This window comes from Cajanus cajan, chromosome 11, assembly GCF_000230855.2.
Source record: "Cajanus cajan strain Asha chromosome 11, NIPB_CcT2T_4, whole genome shotgun sequence".
NCBI lineage: Eukaryota > Viridiplantae > Streptophyta > Magnoliopsida > Fabales > Fabaceae > Cajanus > Cajanus cajan.
Window position 1 is genome coordinate 35,958,101 of NC_138527.1, and position 6,458 is coordinate 35,964,558.

General features: G+C 34.6%; 1 long non-coding RNA gene across 1 annotated transcript; it reads left to right on the forward strand.

Moving 5' to 3' along the window:
• The first annotated feature begins 4,029 nt into the window (after positions 1-4,029).
• On the forward strand, positions 4,030-5,920 carry LOC145953151 (uncharacterized). Its single transcript, XR_014430706.1, has 2 exons — positions 4,030-4,419; positions 5,198-5,920. It is a non-coding gene; the product is annotated as an uncharacterized LOC145953151 (long non-coding RNA).
• Positions 5,921-6,458: the final 538 nt, after the last annotated feature.

Here is a 6,458-nt window from a genome sequence, read left to right on the forward strand (position 1 = left end):
AATTCAGTCTCTGAATTTTTTTCCGATCTTCATCCGAATAATTAAAATAATAATATTTTTAATAAATTTATTATAAAATAATTATTTAATTTAATATTTTATAATTTAAATTATTATTTTAATTATTCGAACGATGATTCAAGAAAAAATCAAAGATTATATCAATACTCTTTATAAAACTATTATTCCTATCGTCAGTGTGAGACCCGTGACTCTCATCTCTCCCTTTCAACTCTCACTCACTCCAACTCTCTCAATTCTCTTCTTCACTCTCTTTACTCTTGGTCTTTCCTTTGGAACCTTAGGTGGTGTTGCTGAGTAGGTGATTCAGAGTTCTTCGCTGTTCGTTCAAGCTCTTCTATTCTCTTCGTTCAAGCTTCTTAGTCTTCCCGGAGCTCGAATTTCTTCATCGAGGTAAGGGAAGTTAGGATTCATGTCAGTTGTGTGAAAATGAGTTTAGTAACTCATGGATGGTTGGATGATTTGATAAATATGACTGAGATTGAAGAAAACTCGTTTTCGGGACTTTCGGGGTTGGGTGAAAATTTGGAGATTTTCATTGTTTATGGTTGCAAGAGGGTAAAGTTGGGCTTTTTGGGTGATTTGATGAAAATGTGATGTTTTGGGTCGATTGCATGTGGATTTTCTGGATGTTCATGCAGGTTTTTGAAGAAATTTTCGTACTTGGTGGGTTGCTGCTGAGTATCACACCGGGCGCAGTTCTTGGCACCGAGCGTGTGACAACCAGAGGGCTCCCTTTTGGGCAAGCCCGCCGGGCGCAAAGATGTGTGCGTCGGGCGAGCTTGCAAATGTGAGCCTCTGGATGGCCCATGCCGGGCGTGGTAGGACCGCGCTGGGCGCGATATCAGTGTGTGACATGTTTGTGGGATTGTTGGTGTGGCACCGGGCGTGACCACGTCTTGCCGGGCGTGGAGACTCCTTGGGAGTCTCTACCAGAGGTGGCGCCGGGCGCAATTGATATTGCGTCGGGCGTGAAACTTTGGGGAAGTCTCTGCTTTCTTGCGCCGAGCGCAAGATGAGCACACCGGGCTTGTGAGACCTATTGAGGTCTCTGCCTCCTATCACGCCGGGCGCAATAGGAATTGTGCGGGCGCACTGGTCCCTAGTGCTCTCTGGCTGTGCCACGCCGGGCGTGACCACGAGTGCGCCGGGCGCGGATGTGATGTGTACTTATAGGCTATTATGTGTTGAATTTTTGCTGAAATTGCTGATGGATGTGGTTATATGCTGAGCTGAGCTGTAAATGGTGAATATTGTTGTGTTGTTAGATGATAATTGTTGAATTATGATGTTAAGACGTAGTTGATGTAAATTACTGTGTTGTAAGTTGTTTAGCTGTGTTGTGCTGTGCTGTGAGCTGTGTTAGCTGGGCTGTGAGTTGTTTAGTTGTGTTGTATAATGCTGAGTTGTATGTTGTTATTGCTGTTATGCAGTGTTGTGCTCCGTGCTGATAGAGCTGTTGTAGGCCGTAAGGCTGAGCTGTTGATCACTAAGACTAGAGGGGGTGTTTTCGAAATTTTCCTCATCCCATTGTGTGGATGCAGCGGCTTTAGTTGTGCTGTATAATGTTGAGTTGTATGTTGTTATTGCTGTTATGTAGTGTTGTGCTCCGTGCTGATAGGAGCTATTGTAGGCCGTAAGGCTGAGCTGTTGATCACTAAGACTATAGGGGGTGTTTTCGAAATTTTCCTCATCCCATTGTGTGGATGCAGCGGCTGTGGTGCTCTTAGAGCCCAATTTTGTTGAAAACCCTCCCTGGAAAGTTGACTCTTGGAGTGGTAACTTGTTGTTCTCCTCTAAGTTCTTAGTGATCCCGTGTGTAGTCAAGGTCGAGGCACACGTGTACAAAGCGACCACGGTATAGGGGCCATGTCGAGCTATACCGATTACAAGCAACCAATACTAACTGATATGCGTGACGACGCATTGCGTGTTTATTGCTGTTTACTATTGTTATTGATGATTGCGGTGATATATTATAAGCTGATGTTGTTAAGCTGGTTGATGTGATGATAGCTGTAGCTGTTTACCATTCATGTATTTATATATATGTATGTTGATTCTTTTCACTAGCTTACCCTTTGTTGTTTCCATGTGATTTGGACTGTGATGATCATACTATATATGGGAGCAGAGCAGTGATAGGTTGGTGTGCTGAGGAGGGTCTGCAGCTAGCAAATGGAGTTTGATTATTTTATTGTATTTAGTTACTTAGTATAGCAATCCTGGATGTATTTTGTATACTCTGACACCTTAGCCAGATTTGGACCTTGTATATATATATATTTTAGACGTTATATGTATATACTTGTTCTACTCTGTGTGGTGTGCTGTGTTGCGTGTAGTGACCAGTCGGGTCATTACAGTAAGTCCGCTATCATTATTGGGATTACCGTATCTGAAATATTATTCACTTTGACGCTCATTGGACCGTCACGATATAGTAACCATGAATTATGAAAACCAAATTCAATCTTAATATCACAAGGTCGAGATTGGACATGAACTTTAAATACATCATAACCAAATTAAGTTTTGTCATTTGTAAATATTTTAAGCTCTTTTGTTTTTTCAAAGTTTAGAGCTTGAGGGACTTGTGTACTATCAAAAAGATAAGATAACCGTCTAATCACCAATCTCATAAATAATCACCTTCTCGATAGGTAACCACCTATCCCACAAACATAAAAGATAAGTATAGACTAACTTCGATTTTTTTGAATAGAGAACTCTAATGAGTCATTGACTAACTTGATTGTCAAAGTCCTCTTTGTAGGTACCAAACCAATTTTTCCAAAGAGAACTCGGAGAAGAAGATCAAAATCAAAAGAGATCAAAACAAAAGGTAGATATCAAGAATAAAATGCAGGTTATACAAGTTATTTTCATAGGATTAAGAAAAAAAAAGTTATTTACTAGCAAACTAAAATTGAAATGCATAATTAAAAAAAGACCATTAAATTTATTGAAAGATAAAAGATTTTAATGGAGGTCTATTTTTTTATTGATAATTTTTCAAAAGTAAAATAAATAGTCCAATTATTCAAATCTTGATGAGATGAATTGCTATAATAGAGTTTAAATACTTACTATAATTCATTGACAACATATGTAATTCTAATTAAAATGCATGTTTGTACAAAATAGCTTTAACTAGAAAAATCTACCTTGAAGGAAGTACAACTGACAAATAAAATAATTTTATTTCTACTAAATATTAAATTATATAATAATATTATAATAGAAATACAGCTAACAAAAATATAAAATAATAAGAAAGTGTGTGTATATATTCATATCTTAATTTTTTTTATATTTTTGTTTCCATCTCTCTCATTCAATAAGATAGTTATTATGATATTATATTTTAATTTTTATATTTATTTGAAAATTTTGAAATAAAGGAAAATGACTCTCGCTTATAATTGTATTATCTTTTAAAATGGTATAAAATATAATAGAAATTAATTTTTTTTAAAATAAAAATAAATTTATTGTTGATAAAAAAAGATTAACTAAATTTTCATCCATTCAACGGTAAACGGACTAGTTAACTACGAATAAGTTTTGGCCAGGCTAATATTATGACAGTATTGGGCCCATTTAAAAAAAAACCCAAAACTTTCCTTCAAGTCTCATGATATATATATATATTTTTTAATAAGTACACGCCTTTTTAAATTTTTTTTATAAAATATTATAATTTTTTTTTAAAATTTAATTTTACACTTTTAATTTTCAATTTGTTATTTTTTTCTTCTTATTTATATACTTTTTTTTTATTTTAATTTTCACATGTTACCAAAATAGATGGGGTAAAGGAAAAATAAGGAAGTATATGTAAAAATTTAAAAAAGAAAAAAATGTATGAAAAAAGTACTAAATTAAATATTATGGATGTAAAATTAAAAAATTAAAAATTAAAAATTAAAAATATTTTAAAATTTTAATTAATTTTTTAAAAAAGAGGTGTACTTGTAGAAAAAAAGAGGTGTATATGTAATGAACCTTCGTTCAATTTCAGAATAGTCCACGAAGCCCAAAACGCACAGAAAGAATTGGTTCAACGTGCGTTTAGGGTTTCTTTCGGTCTGAGAATATTTCAAGTGAGAGGTTCCTTCCTTTTTGTTGTTTGTTTTTTCTGGATATTAAAGGTAAATTTTAATTTGATTTGCCTAATTATTCTGAAACTCGAGTCCTCCCTTTCTCAATCCATTCAATTCTCATCATTTTGCGTGCAATGATCTGAACCATTTTCATTTGGTGCTCCATAATTTGTTCCATCGATTAATCAATTTGGTTCATTAATTTTTGTTTGAGGAGAATGTTTCTGATCATTCACGCAAAAATGATGTAAATTTGTGGGTTCGTGTCACCTTGCAAAACATAGCTCACAAGGTATGTACGACTTTAGATGCTTATTATTTTCATCTTTTACGCAATCAGATATTCTTTTTTTGCTTTGAGTTGAGTCACAACTTTGCTGATATGTGATGTTTGTTTGTGCTGAAAAGAAATTGTACTCTGCAGTTTTAGGGAAGATGATTTGTGATGATCATCTTTCAACTAATGGAATGTTATAGTTATGCATTTGTTGCATTAAAAGACGAGGATTAGTCTATTTAAGTGTGCTAATTGCTATGTGCTGCAGAGGGACGCTTTGTAGTTTGTATAGTCCAAATTGAAATCAGATTAATTATAAAGATCATATTGCTTTAGGTAAGAGGGATTTTTTATTTTTCACTTTATGGGGTATCTCTGCAGTCTGCAGGTATCACCTTCTGTTAACATGTCTGCAACTTTGCTACACTTTTAGGGATTGACATGTCTGCAACTGCTAACATGTCTTCTTTTGCCATTTTTTTTTCTTTCTGCTTAGCCTCCTGTAGTTCATTGGAGTGAATGATTCTTTTCAACTTACTGAAATGAGTTGTTTTGTTATGAAGTTTCTTACGGTAGCTGTTAGTTTTTTAATATAAAAATGAGTGAATGATTCTTTTCAATTTACTGACACGAGTTGTCCTGTTATGTAGTCTCTTATGTTAGCTGTTATCTTTTAATATAAAACGTGAGTGATCTCTTGTTCCTCTCAGCTCTTGATAGGTTTACAGTCTTCTTAGCTCAGGGTTTAATCATCTCATTCACTATATTAGATTTTATCATTCTCTTGTTAAAGGACATCTCGTGTTTCTTCCAAAAACCTTGACAAGGTTGAAGACTATTTTTCTCAGTAGATCATTGGAAATGTCATATGCATTCTATACGAACAGTCGGTTTTGGCTTTTCACTATTCTCTTGTGATCCTTGAAAGCACGATGGAGGAGATTTGAATTGTACTATACATTGTTACTTGATTTGAATTGTATTATACATTGTTCTTTTTATCATACTTTTCACGATACAATTCGGGTAGATGGTAATGAGAATTGGATGCTGAATTTATATGGTTCTTGAATCGCACCATGAATCCCCCGAATCGCAGCTGAAATCGCAGAATCAGGTTGGGTCACAAGCAGCCTAGTTTCGAAAGCCCTAAAAAACTAGTTTTCTTTTCCAAAAAAATAGTGGATAAGAGAGGGAACTTTTCCCCCCCAATCAGACCAAGGGTGACCCATTCACATTCTTCATATGCGTCTCTTTTGCCGCTTCTCCACGTGCTTTGTGCCTTTCTCTTTACGCACTATTTTACTGTAGGTTCTGGTCATCATCTGCCACTACAGGCGTGTCTCTCTTTTCTCACGTATATGACTTGAATTTTATTGTGTTTCTCTTTCACACTATATGGTTTAACTTGTGATGTGTTTCTCGTGTTAAAATGTTCCTAGTTTACTTATTGATCATGAATTTGTACTTTTATGTCTTTGTTAGTTGAATTTGCAACTTTTTTTATTGTCGACCATGAGACCATGAATCTTACTATTCACAATACATTTCAATTTGTAATTCAGAAAATAGGTCTTCCATTTCACAATTGGAATCTCGATTCAACTACCACGGTATTATGCGTATAAAATGCTAATAAAAGTAAAATAAATAAATAATAATAATTAAATGGAAAAGTAAATAAAGCATGTCTGTAGTTCATCATAAATTGTGACCACATATAAACTTTTGCATGGTTCTAACGAGCCTTAGCTTTGCCAAATTAATAGCATTAAATGAAAAGAACCTTGTTATTTTAGAATTGTGGCTCTAAGAATGACTACCATTGTTCATTATGGATCTGCTTTTTGGGTTAAAAGTATTTCCGAATATATATTCGTTAGGAATCCATAGGTCAAAATTCATTGTCTTCAAGAACCGTAGTTTCTTTACTGTCTTAACGAAAGCTCGTATATCTTCAGTAAACATTGGTCCTTTGAACAGGTAGGCTTTTGTTACTAACACTAATGAATATGATTAGATACATGTGTTATCTCCATAGTAGTCGTGCACGC